Source organism: Hemicordylus capensis, chromosome 4, assembly GCF_027244095.1.
Source record: "Hemicordylus capensis ecotype Gifberg chromosome 4, rHemCap1.1.pri, whole genome shotgun sequence".
NCBI lineage: Eukaryota > Metazoa > Chordata > Lepidosauria > Squamata > Cordylidae > Hemicordylus > Hemicordylus capensis.
In genome coordinates this window covers 88,367,682-88,388,877 of record NC_069660.1, presented here as the reverse complement: position 1 = coordinate 88,388,877, position 21,196 = coordinate 88,367,682, and the positions used below count along the sequence as shown (strand labels likewise).

Sequence of the window (21,196 nt, the reverse complement as noted above, 5' to 3'; positions counted from 1 at the left end):
TCCATGTCTGGCCTAAATGGCCTACTGGTCAACCATGCTGACCACGCAAATGGCTGCCGTGTATGCATGGAGCCCATGTGTGTTCCGGTGTCACACAAGGGCAGCTGGGAATGCCCCGCTGGCTTGTGGCCATAGCTGGGGGGAGCGCTTCCATTATGGAAGTGGCGGCGAGCAGAGGAGGAGCAGATATGGACCTGCTCTCCACTTTAAAGGGGCTGTGTTAGCCCTTGGTTTTAAAGGGATTGTGCCCACAATTCAGACACTGAATCACATTTCAGAACATCTTTAGTGATGTGAGATTTGCTAATTTTTTGCAAATCTCTGGTTCAACTAATCGATTCTTTTTTTTTTTTTGCAATTCAATTTGGGGTTGAATTGAATCAACAAAAAAATTATTCGCGCACACTCTTAGTCTCTTTGCAGAATTTAAAAACTGCTGTCATGGCCAGTGTTCCCTCTAACAGGGATTCCCAGCTGTTGTTGACTACAACTCCCAGAATCCGCAACTCTAATGTCTTTTGCTTAGGGATTCTGGGAGTTGTAGTTAACAACAGTTGGGAATCCCTGTTAGGGGGAACACTGGTCATGACTTTTAAAGTCTGATATCAATGTTTTTTCACATTAGATTTTTAATCACAATGGCTCACATACTAACATCAGGTCCGAACGTTTCATGCACAGAAGGGCGGGGGGAGAGGTGGTTTTAGCTGATCCCCTCTCCCTCTGCTGTCCTAAAGTATACCCCTGAACATTTCCAACCCTATTGGATGCAGTAGGGAGAAGAGGGCTGTAACTATCAAAAGGGCAGGAGGAATACAAAATCCCTTCTCTAGCTGGGAGGAGTCCCAGGTATGCAGCTGCCATCCAATTTTTTATATGAGCAGATGCACCCTTCCATAGGAATATTCTGGGAGAGTAGAGTGGAAAACCCCTTCCTACAAGAAAGGCTTGAGCAATCTTAGGCCTTCAAGAGTGTGTGACTAGGGCAGGAACCAATAAGGAGTGACATTCTATAACAACAAGGGTTGGATGATAAGGAAAACAATAGAGGCATCAACAATCGCTGCTTCCATTCAAGTAACCCCTTTCCCAGGAACTAAAAGAACCATGAAATCAGATCCAAGCACTTAAATTCCCTGACGTGTCTAAGGGAATTATCTAAACGGATCTCTATTTGTCCTACTTACTTCCAGGTAAGGAACTCCTAATTGATTCCCCGGCAAGGCTGTTAGTCTCCCTTTTTCCTATAGTAGTTGCTTATCAAATCTCATTCCGAGGTCTCCCGGGAAGAACTCTACTCTAGCACACCCCTCCCCTACTCCTCTGCAGGCTGTTGTCCAGGCTGCTCCTCACATCGGGCCACCGAGATTTGGTTCTCCCAGGCTTTTTTCCGTATTTGGAGAAGCCCACCCTCCAAGCAGTTACTCTAATTGAGGCCTAGTCCTCCCTAAGGCCTGACTATCACTTCAGGGGGATTGGCTCAAATCACCCCTGCCATGCATAGAACATTCTTATGCATGTGTGAAATTACTATGTGAGTCTTTAAAATGAAGTTGGATTCTTCAACAGCCTCTAGTATCTCGATGCAAAATTAATTAATTGCTCCCACTGTAATACTTTGAAGGCAAGAGAAACTTTCAAAAACAATATGAAAGGCGAGGAATGACCACTAGAGGGCAGAACTGAATCAGCAGAGTCATGAACAAAAATCAAGATGGGAATAAACTGGGGAAAGAGATTGCAGTGAGGGACATATACCTGTAGGAGTCCAGGGCCCTTCTTTGCCAATAGTTTTCTTCTTGGCATCATGAGGTACATTGCAGGACAGTTAATACATTCTAGGTGAATGACTTTCAAGCTTTGCTGTGTCCAGAGATGCATGGGCTAGGCAAGCATCTGGAAATTGCACATCTTGCTGCTAAAGACCAAAGTGTGAAAAAGGTGCACAGAGGTGATTTTTGAAGTCAGTTGGAGCTGATGGAGGAGCACAATGGAAAATGCAATAGTTGCATAGTCTGTCTCTGTCCCAGCCCAAGTAAAGCAACAGGCACAATCTCAGGATATACTCCAAGGGACTGTGGAGCTGTGCCACTTCCTAGACACCTAAATACTACAACTATTTCACCCCACACACCTCAACAGGGACCTATCATTCCCCTGGGCAACCCAAAAGCTAAACTGAAACAGAAATAATGTATCGAAACTTGAGAAGGTTGGTTGGTTGACTGGCAACTTGTCCAGCATCCTCCAGCATTCTGCCATGGTTTGGCTGAGAATGGCTAGCAAATGCTTTACCAAAGGAGCAAAGGGTACTTTTCATTGCCTTTAGTTTTATAATGGAAAGATGGTATGAAATACAGTGCTTCATGTTTAATCATTTGTATGCTGAGATTCTCTAAAACATTTTTGCTCTCTGTAATGCTGGTGAAGATTCTGGGCTCAGCTGACTGTATTAAACTTGAGAGAAGACATGTTTCCTTTCCCCAGGGGCAGAAAAGAAATCTCATTTGCATGGAAATGGAAGAAGCAAAGTCTTAGCTAATGCCAGAACTGAAAGAAAATGCTGCCAGATGAAGAGGTATAGTCACACTGATTGTTCTCAAAGGGCAAAGTGATCTAAAAAAACCAAATGAGCTTAATTTTGCACCAGTGGGAGTTAGTTGTTAAAAAGCCACCGCACTTAAAAGCCACAGCATTTGGATTTGGAAGCAGGCAAAATCACCATATGTTAAGTAGTGTGGATTCTGGAGTCCATCCCTTCCCTACAGCTTTCTCACCCATCAGAATAATTCTAAAATGAGCAAACATATTAGTCAAAAGAGCAATGACTGATTAAAAATCTGTTCATCCTTATGCAAATCCAACTTTCAAAGACAAGAAAAAGACCATTCTCTCGCCTCTTAAACAGGAAAGGCACCTCTGCTGGAGAACAAACCCTTCACCAATCACTTACACAGTGTTCTCACAAGCAGCTGATGAGGTAGTCAACCTGTGGCTGGGTTGCATCATGCCGGTGAGGATTCGTGCGACTGGATGAATGTTCCCGTTGACAACAGCAATGACAACAACAAAAGCCATCTGTACATAGAAAAAAATAGATTGGATGGGCAGGGGTTCGAGCCTCATCTTTTTTGCTCCCCAGGCTAATTCATATGTGCAAGAAAGGTCTTTGCTTTGGTTTTATTTAAATGGAGGAACATTCTGTCATAGGAGCCCTTGCCTGCAATCTAAAGTGGTACAACTCAGAAAAGCTGCTCAGGCTCCTGTTGCTCAGTGTGGCTGTCGGGGGGCGGGGGGGGGGTTGAGTTGTGTGGCCAGCTTTGTGGGGGCCAGGGTGCGCATGGTGCCATCTGCCAGACACAGGGTTCAAGATGCCCAATCAGATGTAAGTCGGGCAGCTGTCTGTTGAGCCTGCCCTGGAGCTTTGGGTTATCTAGGAAGGGAACTTCTTTGGGCTGTTGCTCGATTCACCCACTTGGAACTTGGGAGTGATGACTCAAGCAACCCACCCACCCACCCCCACCACCACACACACAGGAAATTGCGGCAAGGAGGAAGCTAAGGTGGTCTGCTGGCTGCTGGCAGCCTCCAACAAGCCCAGCTGGTTCACCTATCAGTGGATAAGGCAGTCCTCTTAGTGACGCTGTCTCCTATGGGGCAGGGGAGGAGTTTCCTGCTCTAGTCCATTTATTTACTATCTAAAGCAGGGATTCTCAACGTCTGGGTCCCCAGATGTAATTGGACTTCAACTCCCATAATTCCCAACCAAAGGCCACTGGGGCTGGGGATTATGGGAGTTGAAGTCCAATAACATCTGGAGACCCACACGTTGCGAAACTCTGATCTAAAGGATCTGCAACAGTGCAATAAAGTGTGGCCCAAGTTCAGCCTGTCACATGCAGCCTGCTTTTATTGGGTCTGGGAGTGCAGCAGGATCTCCACCTCATCTGCCACTTGTGGAAAAATTGCCTCAGTCTCTAGACAACCAACAGGTTTCAGTGAATTCACCATTGGCTAAAATGGCACAGCTGTTTACCTCACACAAATACATGAATGATGGAGTGAGGCTGGAGATGGGATGAGTGAAGCTGCAAGAGGCTCTTTTCTTTTCAGAATAATAGCATGATCTGTTGGAAGGGGCCCATGCTCCAAGGCATTTGTCTGTTCATTATTACTTCTTCCAAAACTTAGCCCTGGTATTGAAAGCAGGCTGGTTCTTGATATGAACTGAACCTGCCCATTCCTAGCCCATTGTTTTTCAGGTAGCTTCTCCCCATACACAATAAACGTTTTTCCTGACCCAGTTCCCTCTGGCCACCTTTTTTTCTTGTTGTTCAGGCCCAGCTCTTCCAGTCCCCTCCTGTAAAACAGATATGACGAATACAGATATGAAATATTTATATATCACTTGTCAACAAAAGTTCCCAAAGTGGTTTACATAGTTATAAATAAATACTCCCCACCCGCCACATCCCCAAAGGACTCACAATCTAAAAAAAAAACATAAGATAGACACCAGCAACAGCCACTGGAGGGATACTGTGCTGGGGATGGATCTTGAATAAAGAGAATCGCCACTTTTAAAAAGTGCCTCTTTGCTCAATTAGCATATCTTAAATTGCACAAGACAACCCTCAGTCGAAGTGCTTTTTCGTTTCCTATCTCCAGGAAATGACAGGACTATAAGGAAGGAGGGAAGAGTGAGAGAGGGATTTTGGTCAACCACAAGATTAACCTAAGAAAAGCCCTGCAGGATCAGGCTCAAGGCCTATCTAGAAGAGCATCCTGTTTCACACAGTGGCCCACCAGATGAACAGGAAACACAAATGTGACCTGTCTTCAGGAAAGATAAATAGGACCCATTAGTTCTGTTTTATATACATTTTCTCCAACATAAGTGCCTCTGAGTTCAATGGAACTTACTTCCTTGTAAGTATGTTAGGACTGGTGCAGCCTTAAGTGCAGTGCATGGATATGGCATTGTTCAAATGGTTATGCTGAGTTGTCTTCACTCACCTTCCAGAAAGCTGAATTCAAAAACCAAGAACAGCAACAGGAGTGACAGTAGATAATGGAGAATACTCCATACCATGAGGTCATTCAGTTCATTCTGTGTACTCTCTGCATACCTTCTGTGAAATTCTGACTAGCTGTGTCTGTACTGCAGAGAGCTTCCTCATTTTGCCCCCATTGCCGCACTTCCAACACTGCAGAGCTACAAATGTTCTCCCCAACACTAACATGTCTTCCTGGAATGCCCACGCTGTGTTAGTCAGGATGCCAACCAGTGAGTTTTATCAACCTGCTCCTGCCTCCAATCAGATTGATGATAAAATTCTATGTGAACTAGGTTCCACAGAAGATGAACACACACATGCGTTCATCTTATGATTATGAAATTATGAACACACCTACACACATCCAGACTAACTCAGTATGCATGGAAGAACATTTTGCACAAATAACACAGGATGGGTGATTTTCACAGATCCCTCTTTCCCTCTGCCTCCTATGTCTCCTGAAATTGTCCCTGAAGGTCCTGGGAAGCACAGGAAGGTGCAAAGGTAAGGTGGGATTGTTAAAAATTGCCCCTCGCTTGCTGTGCACACAAAAGGTCCTTCCATGCATGCAACATGAGTCTGGATATTGACTAGTCTTTCTCAGATATAGTCTTTCTGGATATTGACTAGTCTTTCTCAGAAAGCTCCCTAAGTGGTAATTTTCACTGTAATATTGTATTGTAGTGAAATGCTTCTAAAAAACCTATTTTTCATTGTGAAGAAAAAACTAGTCTTACAATTGGATGTCTCCTTCATCTGAAATAACGTGCCTTATCAACAATACCATGTCCCCTCTGTCATTTCCTTTCATGCCTTTTGGCTGTTTTTGCTTGGTTTTTTCCTTTAGTTTCACAACTAATTATGTATATATCATTGAAAATTACACTAATGGATAGCTGTAAGTTACCTGGTTTGCTTTTGTGTCCCTTTTCAGAAATCTAGGTAGTGTTGGCTGTTTTTCAGTACTGGCCTATATTGATTTGTTAATCGTCTTTGCTATTAGAGCATATTAAAATTATGGGGGGAAACTTCTTAAGTATTGGTTTATGAAATTATCAAACTCTTCCCAATTCTTTGAGGTTTGCTACTTCCTATTCTGTTTAAGTAGTTTGAAGTCTGGAATGTATTTCATGCAAAACTTGCTGGCAGACAATCTGTGCTCTGCTGATTTTAGTTTTATATCATGACTTCCTCTCACATTTTGCATATTGGGTGTATCCTATAGGGACCTATTTACGGCCGCTTCAGAGACAGCTATTCAGCTGTGCTTTGACTCCAGACAGTTATTGTTCTAGCCTGTGGCATCTACATTAATGTGATTTTTGTTTATTTTGCATCACATTGTATTTAGAATAATGTGGCTCTCAATACTTAAATGGGTAGGGGAAGCAAGGTCTAAAAATGCTCAAAAACATCTATTCCTGTGGAGTAGTTTGCCCATTCCTAGCCAAGGAGGTTAATTATCCAGACTTGCTGGAGTCTGAGTCCACTTTATAGGTATCAGCTTGTGAAAATCCTACAGAAATAGCAATGCAGCCCAATCCTGGGCAAGTTTACTTGGAAGGAAGTTCTTCTGTGTTCGGTGAAGCTTATTCCCAATGTATCTAGGATTGCAGCATGAGTCTCTTCTTACTTTTCTGCTGGTCCAATGCCCAAAATAAAGAAAATCACTCCAAATCTTAGTCTAATTTGATTTTTCGTTTATATTACATATTACAGATGCATTAAAAGCAGATTAAAACATACAGAACATCTTCAGAACTAAATAGTAACAATATATATTTCCATTTTTGATACCTTATTTTTCTTTTTAGATTGGGAGCCCTTTGGGGACCATCTTATTTATGTATTTAACACTTTGTGAACTTTGGTTGAAGAGTGGTATATAAATATTTATAGTAGCAATAGTAGCATTCCTCTTGTGAACTTAAATCTTACTAGATCTTAATGGATCTCTTCCAGACTTATTCTGATCTAGCAGATTGTTTGAGCTAGCATCTCTTATGAGCCTACCACATTTACCATTACTACAATTTAGGAAATATCTTTTTCAAATTGTATTTTCAAGGTGCAATGCATCACACCAGCAACAGCCAATAAAGGAATGCTGTACCATTATGAACAATTTATAGGCTGCCTAAATGGATAATTCTTCATTTATTGTAATATATTTTTAAAGGAGTTTTGTTAGCCATCTTGGGGGACTTTTTTAAAGGTGGAAAGACAGGATATACATATTTTTATGAATCAGTCAATAATAAAACAGCCTTGCAGAGCATGGCTGTTTATTATTCATGGGCTTTTTATTTATTTATCATACTTATATACTGCCCCAAACTCATGTCTCTGGGTGGTTTACAATAAAATAACATAACTTTAAAACAGAATAAAAACATTAATATATGAAACATTAAAACAATTGATTCTACAAATATAATTAAAAGCCCATCCCTGTCCCTGAGTAGCCACCAGACACACCCGTGGCAACTGCAGAGACAGACCTCCCCAGACTAGCTCCATAGGCAGTCCGGCTCATAACAAAGAGATGTTCTCTTAAATACCTCTTTTAAAAAGTCTAAGCTGTTTAGGTCTTTATAGGTTATAACCAGCACTTTATATTTTGCCAGGAAATGTATGGGCAGCCAGTGTAGTTCATAGTTAGTGGAGGAGCCAGCATGGTGTAGTGGTTAGAGTGCTGGACTAGGACCGGGAAGACCTGAGTTCAAATCCCCATTCAGCCATGAGACTTGCTGGGTGACTCTGGGCCAGTCACTTCTCTCTCAGCCTAACCTACTTCACAGGGTTGTTGTGTGGAGAAACTTAAGTATGTAGTACACCGCTCTGGGCTCCTTGGAGGAAGAGTGGGATATAAAATGTAAAATTATAATAATAATAAATTACTTTCACTAGTATTTGCAGCTTTGCAGTTTATCTCTCATGCCTTTTATGTTTCTTATGCCTATTATGGCAAACCAAAAAACCCTCCTGCAGTTTGAAATCAACCCTGCCTTGTACTTTATGCTGGTCTATGACCATCATAAAGATTGATTTGATTTGATTTGATTTGGCTGTTTAGGGCTTTGGAGAAAAGGAGTTTGAATCAAGAGCCTACTATAACCAGTGCAACTACAGTATCTCAGAACTGGATCAATATGCTTATACCTTGTACTGTGTCCGGAGCCAAGTAGCTGCATTCTGCATCAGCTACTACTTTCTGGATTAACTTCAAAAGCAGCCCCATATAAAGTACACTGCAATAATAGGGTGTAATAATCATCATAATAGGGTTTATTATTATTAATAATAATAATAATAATAATAATGTGAAATAATAATAATAAAAATAATAATGATGATGAAGTACACAGCCCCATATAAAGTGCATTGCAATAATCAGGCCTAGGAGTTGCAAGAGCATGGATGATAGAAAATAAACCATTATGATGCACCTCTGGTTTGTATGGTGAAAATGGAGACAGATCATTCCATTTGGCACCCATATGTATTATTTCTTAAATCCAGGTGAACTTGTTGAACTCAGGCCTTCCTTATGGTATTCCCTTGTGTTATTTCTCATAACTCAGCAACAGTGTCTTGTTACAGGAACCCATGAGTAATGCTTCTTACAATTTGCTCAGTCTTTGCCAAGTGGGAGAGAGGAACATAATTAACTGAGATGGAGTAGATTTCCAAATCTTGCTCCTGGCAGCTTCTGTAGTAAGCAGAAACCTTTCAGGAGCCTCCTGGGCAGATTGTCAGTACTGCCTCAACCAGAGTAAGCAGAAGTCCACTTTTTAAGGTCTCCAATGCGGCAGAGGCAGAATGTATTGACTCTGGAGAAGAGGCAGCTAGGTTTCTGCCAACTGTAGAAAGCTGGGTGTCTATATATCTGATCTGTCTTAGGCAGATATACTATGTTGATATGTTATGCTATTCTCATATGTGTTTATTTCACTGTGCACTGATTGGGAAGCTGCAGATTTGGTTGGAAGACACCTTATGAATGGCTAAATGGCAGTGAGGTATAGTGGTTAGAGTATTGGACTAGGACTGCAGAGACCTGAGTTCAAATTCCTGTTTAGCCACAAAACTCACTAGATGACTCTGAACCAATCCCTTACATATCATCTCAACCTACCTTACAGGGCTGTTTTAAGGATAAACAACCATGCACACCACTCTGGCTCCTCAGAGGAAGAATGGTATACACGTGTAAAAATAAATAGATCAAATATTCTGTGGAAGCCACAGGGGGATATTGCTATTACATTAATTCCAAAAGGGATTCCGAATAAATGCCCACAATCTCAGATAGTCTTAATTGCATTCAAAAAAGTTGTGCTAGTTTATACCTTAAACTCATAGCCTGGGGCTGGGGCTGGGGGAGCAAGGGGGTAGCCCCCCCCAATGTTTTATATGCCCCCCCTTAAATTTTTGCAGATAAGCATGAAGTGTCCCAGGCTAGAATCTGCTCCCCCCCCCACACACACACTTTTTTGTACTCGACCTGAACTTTTAGCTTGGCTATGAGCCACCTGAAGATCTAGCACAAGAAGAGAGACCCTTGAGGAGAGATCAAATCTGGAGAGAACAGTAAACCAGCAAAGTATGTTGACACCCTGCCCCTGCCACCACAGGCAGATCATTATTAGTGCCTAAAGGCAGTGAAGAATCCTAGCCCTTCCTCCTTTCTGCTGCTTCCTCCTTCAGTCTCTTCCTTAGTAGCGTGATCTGCAGACTAGAAGTCAGCCCTGGCGGTTGTGCTGGCATGCAAAGGAGGAGTCTGGATGGCCACTTTTCACTGGTAGGCTCGTGGGTTTTTTGTTTTCTTGTTTCTGATCTGTGAGTTTGGTTATTTACTTCTAATTGCCTCACACAAACTAAAGATTCATATATTTGTTCAATCTGAATGTACAGGTAAAGGGAGGTGAAAATATAACTGATTTGTACTTTGTACTAGAGATATTAATAAGATGGAGAGTGAGAGGAAGAGCCCTCTTTGCTCTGATATAATTTCATCAAGAGCAGGGTGGAGGGATGCTAAATTACCTCAGAGAAGTGATTATTCTGACTTTTAATGAGAAAAGAAAGGTCAGTGGACCATACACTTGCCCATTTTTTTCCACTCTGTGTTCCTAATAAAACAGCAGTATTTGGCTTTCTGCTTGTCTGGTCTTAGGGTCTCTTTACAGCTGACATTTTCCCTACTTGAGTGTAGGAACAGCTACATGCAAAATGTGAACATCATCATGTGACAATGAAGCAGTTTTCCCTTGCTCATTCCCGCTTATTCCCACATAAGAGCACATTGGATTGCAGCCTTATTAGGGGGACTTACTTCTGTCTGAGTAAACTTGCATAGGATTTCAGCCTTTTGTCCAACTAATTTTTGCTGATGATCATGCCCTTCTCTGGCTATTGCTCATTTGTATATGTCAATGTACATGCTTTTACAATATCCTTTTGGTTCACATTGAAACCTTTTTTAAAAACAACAACAACATAGGATAAAGAAACTCACCTTTAAAGTCAGCCTGCCTAAAGTCATGCTGCCTGTTCCAGGTGACCATTGGGAGTGAAGGACCAAACTGGTATGCTATAGTTGGATGATATATTTGTTGTGTGACTGGGGCCTGCATGCTTGAATTTTCAAAAGTAACTGGAATGGTGGTATTCCTCCAGGTTCAGAGGCAGAATGCCTCTGAATACCAACTGCAGTGGGACAATGGCAGCAGGGGGCGGGCATGCCTTCATCTCCTGCTTGTGGGCTTCCCAAAGGCACCTGGTGAGACACAACGAGAAACAGGATGCTGGACTGGATAAGCCTAAGGCCTATTCCAGCAAGGCTGTTCTTATGTTCCAGGGTGCAATGATCAAAAGCGGGGTGGGGGGTAAAAATTCCCTCCTAGTTGGGAGGAGTCCCGAGTAGTCTTCCTACTCCATCCACTTTTTAATATGAGCAGATTCACCTTTCCAAGAGAATATTCTGGGAGAGTAAACTGGAAAACCCCTCCTTACAAGAAAGGCCTGAGAGTCTTAGGCCTTCGGGAGCGTATGACAGGTGTGACTGCATTGGGCCAGTTCACTTTTGCCTCCCATATAACACACACACACAGAGTTCGGTTTGCGGTGGGTGGGTTTTCAAGAATTTTTTGTTTAAAGATTTAAAAAAATAATTAGTATCATCTCCGGGGGGATTCTCCAAGGCTGCGGGGTGGTGGTGCAGAGGTTCCCCCTCTACCTGCTGGCCTCCGTTCTGGCAAAAACTACCTGGTTCGGGCATTTTTCAGCCTGTTCTAGGCCTTTCCCCCCTCACGGTGGCCATTTTGCAGGCTGCCACGCTTGTGCAATGGGCCTCTACATGGCCCCAGTGGTTTTTGCCAAAACGGAGACCAGCGGGAGGAGGAGGAACCTTCACAGACCCACCCCACGCTGCCTTAGAGAAGCCCCCCGGAGGGAGTAAGTACTAAAAAAAACCCCAACTCTCTCCAAAAATGCTCACAACCCCCCCCCCCGAATGGCCAGGGAGGTTTGGTCCGGGGTCAAGCCGAACCCCCAGATGGTTCGGCTTGACCCCAAACTGTTGAACTGAACTGGTTCAATGTTGAACTGCCTTGACATTGAACTGGTCTGCACAGTGACTAGGGCAGGATCCAATAAGGAATTATACTCTTTAACAACAAAAAGGATTTATTAATAAATGACTGATAAGGAAAACTATAGAGGCATCACTGCTTACAGCAAAGAGGCATCTTTTTAAAGCGGTAATTTTCTTTATTTATCAGGGGGAGAGCAACTGGCCCTATCCATCCTCAGCACAGCATAACTCCAGTGGCTGTTGCTGGTGTCTATCTTATATTTATTTTTTAGATTGTGATCCCTTCGAGGGACAGGGAACCTTTGGAAGGGAACCTTTCCAAGAGTATCTATCTATCTATCTATCTATCTATCTATCTGTCTGTCTGTCTGTCTGTCTGTCTATCTAAACCCACTTTGGGAACTTTTATTGAAAAGTGATATATAAATATAAAAATAGGAGAGGAGAGCTGGTCTTGTGGTAGCAAGCATGACTTGTCCCCATAGCTAAGCAGGGTCTGCCCTGGTTGCATATGAATGGGAGACTTGATGCGTGAGCACTGCAAGATATTCCCCTCAGGGGATGAAGCCGCTCTGGGAAGAGCAAAAGGTTTCAAGTTCCCTCCTTGGTTTCTCCAAGATAGGGCTGAGAAATCTCCCTGAGATTTCTGCCTGCAACCTTGGAGAAGCCACTGCCAGTCTGTGAAGACAATACTGAGCTAGATAGACCAATGTTCTGACTCAGTATATGGCAGTTTCCTATGTTCCTATGTTCCTAAATATTAGTCACTAGCCGACCCCGCACAGAGCATCTGCGCGCTCTTTGGGGTCGATGGTTACCTATCCCCCCCCCTTCTGCCCCAGTCTCTGCTTCTGGGCCCAGCCACCTCTCCTCCCCACTGCCACTTCTGCCCCTCCCACTTTCTTTCCCCCCTCCTGGGCCTTGCCTCCGCGGCTGGGCCAGGCCCGCCACCTCTGGCCTCCATGGCCGGGCTGCCGCCATGGCAACCAATCCTCCTGGGTGCGCCTCAGCCAATCAGGCGCGTCCACCGCACTGGGATGCACATTCCAAGGCACACCCAGGAAAATTAATATAATAGACAAGCCGACCCCGCACAGAGCATCTGTGCGCTCTTTGGGGCCGGCTACCTCTCTCCCCCTCCCAGTCTATGGCGGGGCCGAGTGCCGAGTGCGGCCGCCGCCAGCGGGCCGAGTGCCGCCGCTGTGGCCGCCAGCGGGCCGAGTGCCGCTGCCTGTCGGGCCTGCCGAGAGCCGCTTGCCAGTCTTTGTGGCCGGCCACCTATCCCCCCACCCCCTGCCACAGTATCGGGGCCCACCACTGCTGCCACCTCCTCGCCCCTCTGCCGGTCCTCCTCCTCCTCCTCGCCCCTCGCACCACCCGTCGCTGCCAGCCGGGCCTGCCAGCGGCTCTGGCCCGCGCTGCTGGCCAACTGTCCTCTTTCCTGGGTGTGCCAGCCAATCAGGCGCCTCCGCAGCCCAGCCAGTCAGCTGGGCTGCTGGGACGCATTTTCCCTGGGCACACCTAGGAGAAATATATATATAGATATTCAACCATTGCTAACATTCAAATAAAACCCTTCTCCGGGAGCTACCATGGAGTCAGATCCAATTACTTAAACAAAAATAAATTGTTGACACATCTAGCTAAACGGGTCCCTATCCTTCCTACTTATTTCCAGGTAAAGAACTCGCAGTTGTTTTCCAGCCCAAGGCTGTTAGTCTCCCATTGTCCTATAGTGGTTGTCCTACAGTAGGCTTCCAGGGAAGAACTGAACTCTAGCACAACCCTCCCCTGCTCCTCTATAGGCTGTTGTCCAGTAAATCCTGCCATTCACTCTGGATTGAGCCACAGGGATTTGATTCTCCCAGGCTTTCTTCCTTATTTGGAGAAGCCCACCCTCCAAGCAGTTACTCTAATTGAGGCCTAGTCTTCCCTTAAGCCTGACTATCAACGGAGGGATTTCCAATTTACCTTCATTGTCCTGATAAAGATTCCCCCAGGCTGCTGTTTGCCCAGGGCTGGTACAAGGTTTCAGGGGGCTCTCAGTAAACATTCCTCCAAGGTCCTCCTCTTACTTGGGTGGGCACTGAGAGAGTCATTCTATCACTGCTGTGCGCAAACACTGTGGGCACGGACATGGTCTCTGGGATCAGCCCTAATGAATGGGAGACTGGAAGTGTGAGCACTGTAAGATATTCCCCTCGGGATGGAGCCACTCTGGGAAGAGCAGAAGATTTCAAGTTCCCTCCCTGGCTTATCCAAGATAGGACAAGATTATTATTTTTTTAATACAAGAAGATTTTTTTATTGAAGCAACAAACTACCAAAGCATACAGTATGTTGCCAAAGCACAATTATATACAAAGTACATCATATATCTACAAAGATTTACACACAAGGATTTGGAGACCCACAGGGTTATAAAGCCAGCATGGTGTAGTGGTTAGAGTGCTGGACTAGGACCGGGGAGACCCGAGTTCAAATCCCCATTCAGCCATGATACTAGCTGGGTGACTCTGGGCCAGTCATGTCTCTCTCAGCCTAACCTACTTCACAGGCTTGTTGTGAGGAGAAAACGCAAGTATGTAGTACACCGCTCTGGGCTCCTTGAAGGAAAAGTGGGATATAAATGTAATGATAATAATAAGTATATGCAGGCAGTACTGTAACTCGGGGATGGGGGATTACAAGGCACATCAGGTAATCGGGGTGGGTGGGTTACGTTCAACGTCCATTTTCATAATTTGTCCCATTGCTGTTTAGAAGAGATACACTTGTCTTTTTGCAAATAACCATACAAACTTTTCCAGAAGAGATTTTCTGTCTCATCCACGTGAACCTCTTGGTCGCGTCTTTCCTCCCTATTCCTATGCAGGAGCATTGCATAAATGACATATAGGTTTACTAACCTGATTACGAGAAGGGGAACATTCCAATTCCCTATATGAGGGCACCTGTTCCATCCCGTTTCCTTGAAGGTTTCTTTCTGGGACCTCGAAAAGAGGTTCTATCGCTCAAACCCGAGGTTAGTTCTTCCCAAATCTGTTTTTCAAAATCAGGCCACTCTAACAACTTGCTTACTCCCTGCCACACTCTTTTGGCTACCACACACTCTTTTAAGAAATGTGAATGGGTTTCCCTGAATGTTTTGCCTAGCTCACTAGCTTTCTGTTTGCAGGTGATTTTAGGACACTCTTGCTGGTCCTCTGGGAGCCATGGCTTAGCAGCGTTAAGCGGTAGTACTTGGTGGCATAAACGCCATCTCATTTCCCATAAATGGAAAGGGACCTTTTTCTCCTTAAAGAGAGCAATAGGGTGATCAGTTTGCAACAAGTACTGTGAAGTGCGGTGTTTGTAGCGTTTACGTTCTAAATCAGGTTTTTAAAAACCCACTTCTAGAATCTCTCCATAAATTGTTTTCCTTAGCTGTTTAACTGAGGAGGATCCTTTAAATAGATCTGGTTCAACCTTCCATTTTTTAAGTGTGAATAACAAATCTCTCAAGTAGTCTGGGTGTTCTCTTTTTAATACTTGTGTGATATTACCGTTGAAAGATCCTTCCCCCCACCATGCTATGCCCCATGCTGACTTTCGCCAACGCAGAGCGAAAAGCGAGACCCAGGTTTTTTGCAGGAGGTTGGACATATTATGGACATTCACGAAAATCCAGTTTCCAAAATTGTAGGACATAAATTCAGTTACAAAATAGGGTTGCAGGGCAGGTAGGGCTAGGCCTCCCCCGCTCAACCTCCTTAAATGCTGCCGCTTGGGCCAAAGGGAAGGACGCTGTGTGCCATACTAGATGGAAGATCTGGCTTTCAACTCTCCGAAGGAGATCAAGCGGAGGAGGGTAGACTACCGATAGGGCTAAGAGAGATTCCTGCCTGCATCCTTGGAGTAGCTGCTGCCAGTCTGTGACAACAATACTGAGCTAGATAGACCAATGGTCTGACTCAGTATATGGCAGCTTCCTATGTCAAATCATATGTAAATCATTTTAAAATCTGATTCACTAATTTCTAGGAGGGGATTATGTGCCATACTTTTTGTTAATACAGTACCACCACCACCCCCAATGTGTTCTGTCACCAGCACAATTGTTTCATGGATGGAAGTAGTAGGTCCCTGAATAGTAGAAGCTGGAGACTAACAACAATAGAGAAGGCCATCATTGCCATGCTCTGCTTCTGAGTGCCCTGAGGCATCTGGTTAATGGCCATAATGCTGGATTAGATGGATCTTGGTCTGATCCATTAAGATCCTTTTTATGTTCTTACTGCGGAGTTACAAGACCTAATTCACCATTTCTTGTTAATAAAATAAGTTCCTCATTCTAAAAGTGATGTAAATATATTAATTGCCCTGGCTGAAAGCATTTTTCTAAAGACTAAAACTCATTCATACATGCATGTACCACACTTGGCTTCTCATTACTGATGATTCAGCCCTTGATGTTTGCACTGCTTCCAGTGAAACAGCCCTGTCTGAGCTAGTGTGTAGTGTTTTCTGAGCTGTGATGACTCAGGGCAGAACTAGATGTTACAAGGGACACTCAGCTGCTGCTGCTCTGTGTCTCTTCCTGGCCCTTTCCCCCTCATAACATGTAGTACAGCACATGACGTGTATGATCGGACTCACCATTTCTTCACATCATTATTGGACAGAAATGGGGAGGTATACTGCATAATCATCACACCACGCATTGTGTTGCCATACATGATACAAGGAAAAGAGGACAAAGAGGCATACACAGCAGCAGCTCTGCCCTCATCCACACATGCAAGTCCCCACCTGGCGTTTTCATCAGGGTAAGCTTAGGTCCAGGATACTGAAGAGAGTGCCTCCTTTGTCATAAACCCTGCTGCCTATTAAGATAATCTGGAGAGGTCCAGTTACCGTTGCCGCAGGCTCATCTGGTGGCAATTTGCAGCTGGGCCTTCTCTGTGGCTGCTTCAGGGCTTTTGAACGCACTCCCTGTCAAAACAAGAGCTTCTCCATCTCTAAGTGCTTTTAAAAAGACCCTTAAGACACACCTGTTTTCTCAGGCTTTTAATTAAAACTAATATTAAACCGTTTAATTGTTTTATTCTGTGAAATTGTTTTGTTTTATTCTGTGAATTGTTTTTAACTGTTTTTATTCTGTGGAAGTGTTTTTATTTTATTTTTATATTGTAATTTGGATTATGTACACTACACAACACACACACACATGGTACATAAATATGATAAATAAATATTCACACACAGAGAGCTTTTCAAAAACAACAAAAGTTCTCAAAGGAGTTTACATAACATAAGGATTGAAAGATGGTGTTGCAGTCCCCAAGTCATGAACATGCGCGTATATATGAGCTCACCCAAAGGCTATTGGGGGAGCAACATTTAAATTGTTCTTTTGTATTTCCTCCATATGTGAATGCAAGACCTCATTTGAGATGGAATATATATCTGATTTTAAAATTCCTCTTTTTCCTTTCTGTCTCATATTAACAGTTTATACATACACAAAAAGCATGAGAAAGGCTCAAAGCCACTTTAGTGTGTGTAAAAGCCCTGAAGTCATTTAGTTCTGTGTGGTGTAGGGTTTAGAATGTGTGCTAGGACTGGGGAGACCTGAATTCAGACAACCTGTTCAGCCATGAAACTCACTGGGTGTCTCTGGGCCAGTCACTTATCTCTAGGTCTCTTCACAGGGTTGTTGTGGGGACAACCATGTACACCCCCTTGGTTCCTTGGAGGAACAGCAGGATATAAATGTTACAATGAATGTATGAAACCAAACAGTGAATCTGGTATGTGCTGTCTGCCCTATTTATGCTTTTTGTGCCTCACTGCTCTTTTGTAGTCATTTCTCTCATCTCCTGAAGTGGCTGGGAAATAGTCTGCCTATATGCGTGTGTGTAGGGGGTCTTTTATCTGTTTTGCTTGACAGAGAACATTTCCCTGCAGAGTTTTCTGACACGGAAGGCCACCTTCATTATCTGCAACTTGCAGAAGTGGGAGGAGTAGTGACAGAAAGTTGAATGTCGTTTCCTCATCGCTAGTTTTGATCCAGAGTTTTTGTAGTCTCTCTTTCTTTTTTAAACTTGAGCTAAGAAAAAGCGAAAGGAAGCAAGCAAGCTCTGTGTGTGTGTGTGTGAGAGAGAGAGAGAGAGAGTGTGTCTTTCATAGCAGCGCAGGGGGCCCCACATGAGTGCAAGGCAGGCGTCGCAAGGGGAGGAAGAAAGAGTTGGCCCAATGCTGCAAGGACAGCTGTAGTCCTCTAGATACAAGCAGGATGTGACATCACTGGAGGGGAGACAAAAAAGGGCAGAGTTTCTTTAATGAAAACCCCAGCAAGGGTTTTTTGTTTTTTTTTTTGGTGTTTTTTTTGTTTTTTGTTTTTTGTATGGAATACTTGGTTATCCCTGAGATCGTACTTATTGGCAGTTCAGAGCTAGTGAAGGAATCCGGCTCTTTAGCCTTTTCTGGTGCTGCAAAGCTAACGACTTTTTGTCCGGATCATCGGTGGAGTGGAGGGTGAGTATCGCTAAAGAACTGATTTCTCAAAGAAGTCTGATCAGGGCATGGAAGAGCTCCAGCTAAGTGTTCAGGAGTCCGTCTTCTCCGTTTGATGTCCTTTGCAGCAAGGTTGTGACACGTCTGCCGGCTTGTGATCCAGTTAAAACTCACTCGCGGCTGGATTTCTGAACTTTTCAACCCATTATGCTGCCAGCATCAATCGAGTTGGAATCACTGCAGTTTGGGGCAGGAGAAAATTCTGGGAAGGTGATGGGCTTCTGTTAACATGTTTGCAAATATTTGCAAGGCAACAAATTTGCAAGGCAAATATTTGCAACAGCTCAAAAATGAGCTGTTCTCTAGAGCAGAAAAATGTCTATAGCCACTCAAAGTTTGTAAGTTCCGTTTGGGGCTTGTCAGTTTTGGATGGCCGCCAGTTGTCACTTGGCAGCAGCACCAAGGAAATCACAAGCTCAATAACAAAAAATCCTTGTAGGCAGACTTAATCATCACATAATTGTGTATTCTGAAAACTGGTGTCTGTATGTTTGAAACAGAACTGCTTAGCTAGAATAACATAGTGCGTGGGGGTAGGAACATAGGAAGCTGCCTTATACAGAGTCAGACCATAGGTCCATCTAGCTCAGTATTGTCTACACAGACTGGCGGCAGCAGCTTCTCCATGGTTGCAGGCAGGAATCTCTTCTTAGCCCCATCCTGGAGATACCAGGGAGGGAGCTTGGAACCTTCTGCATGCAAATGCTCTTTCCAGAGCAGCCCCATCCCCTAAGGGGAATATCTTACGTTCACATGTAGTCTCCCATTCAAATGCAAACCAGGGAAGACCCTGCTTAACAAAGGGGACATTTCATGCTTGCTACCACAAGACCAGCTCTCCTCCTAGTACTAGGTAGTTAGGAAATGCTGGACTCAGAGTTCTCTCTAACCGTGGGTCAGTATTCCCAGGGCATCGGGAAGATGCCTGTTGCAGGTGCTATAGAGTAGACCACAGAGTGCATCTTCTGTGTGGTGGGGACATATGCACATTATGTGCATATGCTCAGGTTATGCTGGTCCTGATAATTACAGGTGCTAATTATCAGATGGCAGAAGACTGTCCCACCTGAGGAGTTATTTATTTTATTTTTTACAATTATTCTGCTCTTCCTCCAAGGAGCCCAGAGTGGTGTACATGATGGTATTTCTCTTTCACAACAACCCTGTGAGCAGATTAGGCTGAGAGATAAGTAACTGGCTCAAACTCACAGTGAATTTCATGGCTGAATGGGGGTTTGAACTTAGGTCTCCTGAATCCTAGTCCAACACTCTTAACAACTACGCCATGATGGTTCTTGTAGTTTTTCAAGGACTTAGTCGGGTGCAGAGGGTTCAGCCAGTGTTCATTTGTGCCAGGGCTCACTTATACAATCTCTTCTCTATATCAAGTGAGGTCCTGTATAATGTGGGTCAGTGCCTCTGACCATGTGTGAAGGTAGAAGCACAAGTCTCAGTGTCCAGAAGGTATTCCAGATGGAGCGAGGGTGTGGTCTGCAAGGTGCATCTCAAGCAAAGATTGTGTTCCACTGGGAGACTATTAGCGTGCAGTGTATTTGTTTAAATAATGTTTCCATTGCTGAAACAGACCCATTGAGGAACAGTCATTTCATATCCCTCCAACTGTTGTTGCCAGGGACAGGATGTAGTCTGACTTTCTTGGGTGCATAGCAGACTTTTAGTCATTTTGTCTGGCAGTTAGATTAGTGGATATTGGACCAAGCAATAATTTTTTCCCCCAGCACCATGGGGAAAAAAACTGAGGAGAGGAACAGAAGGGGCAAAGTGCATTTCTGGGTGGATAAGTTGTGTTCCACATGTTACATTTTCTGAAATAGAAATGGGACGGGGAGGTGAGGGGCAAGCTTCTTGTATGGGGGGTATCCCCCTCCCTTGTTTCTCCTTCAGTGAATATTTTGGTTCTTTTCAGATTTTTCTTCTGCTTTATTTCCGACTTTGTATTATACAAAAATTTATATTATACTTTGTCGAGCCTTATACCAGCAAGACCAATGGCATTTATATGATCTATTCAGGATCGGATCTGGGCTAGTAGCTCTGAGTGCTGCCAGCAAAGGGGCTGGGAGGAGGGGGAATGCAATAATTTCCAAAGAGCTACTCCCTAGAGCTAATTTCACATGTCATGAGGCACGTCTCACTGCAGCCTGATGAAAGCTTCCTTGTTATTCATCATCTCTACAGCCCTTCTTTTCAGTGTATAAAGTGCTTTGCAGACTCCATTCTTTCCTGCAATGAGGTAGATGAGGCAAGGAGACTGTTGCTGGTGTCTATCAGTACACCAGCAACAGTTTCTTTTTCTTTTTAGATTGTGAGTCCTTTGGGGACAGAGAGCCATCTTATTTATTTATTATTTCTCTGTGTAAACCACTTTGGAAGCTTTTGTTGAAAAGCACTATATAAATATTTGTTTGTTGTTACTTGCTACAGGCTATCTACTGAGCTGCTGCATATGGTTCTGAATTTGGTGTCAGACCCAAAATGTCTTCATCTACATATTAATGTAGATATTAATATTAAGGAACACATGGTTCATTAATACCACTGTGATGTGTTCCTCTACAAATTTCAGAGCATACTACTGACCTGTGCATTCTTTGGTGGAAAGTGTGGAGTTGGTCATTCATTCATGATAGGACCAGACTAAATGAGATAACAGAGATCCCTGATCAGATCTCCCATCTCTTTAAGTTGTTGTAAAATGCAGCTCAGGAGACAATTTGGATTGGGGCTACATTGCTGGGGATGATGGAGGGAGTTTCCAGTGTCCACAGTCCACCAAATGCGCCAGTAGAACACCGAAAAAAGGGATACGTTCCGCAGATGTGTGTCTCCCCCGCACCCCACTACAACACTTATGGGTTTGGAGGATGTGTATGTGGAACATGTATCTTCCACAGAAATGATCTTCAAGTGAATTTCTTTATGATAGTGGGAACTCCCAGGTTCTTTTTGTGGTATGTAA

General features: G+C 43.9%; 1 protein-coding gene across 5 annotated transcripts in view; it reads left to right on the top strand.

The window, feature by feature from the left end:
- Window positions 1-983: 983 nt before the first annotated feature.
- MOB3C (MOB kinase activator 3C) overlaps window positions 984-21,196 on the top strand; it is a 61,171-nt gene continuing 40,958 nt past the window's right edge. For 2 of the 5 annotated variants that reach the window (XR_008306189.1, XM_053246059.1), the window contains exon 1: window positions 17,722-18,177. The gene's annotated coding sequence lies outside the window, so the exon portion shown is untranslated. Of the gene's footprint in view, window positions 1,194-2,487; window positions 2,579-9,841; window positions 9,865-13,216; window positions 13,337-17,721; window positions 18,178-21,196 lie in introns of those variants that run through there. The other 3 variants (XM_053246061.1, XM_053246063.1, XM_053246065.1) reach the window with 3 other exon arrangements.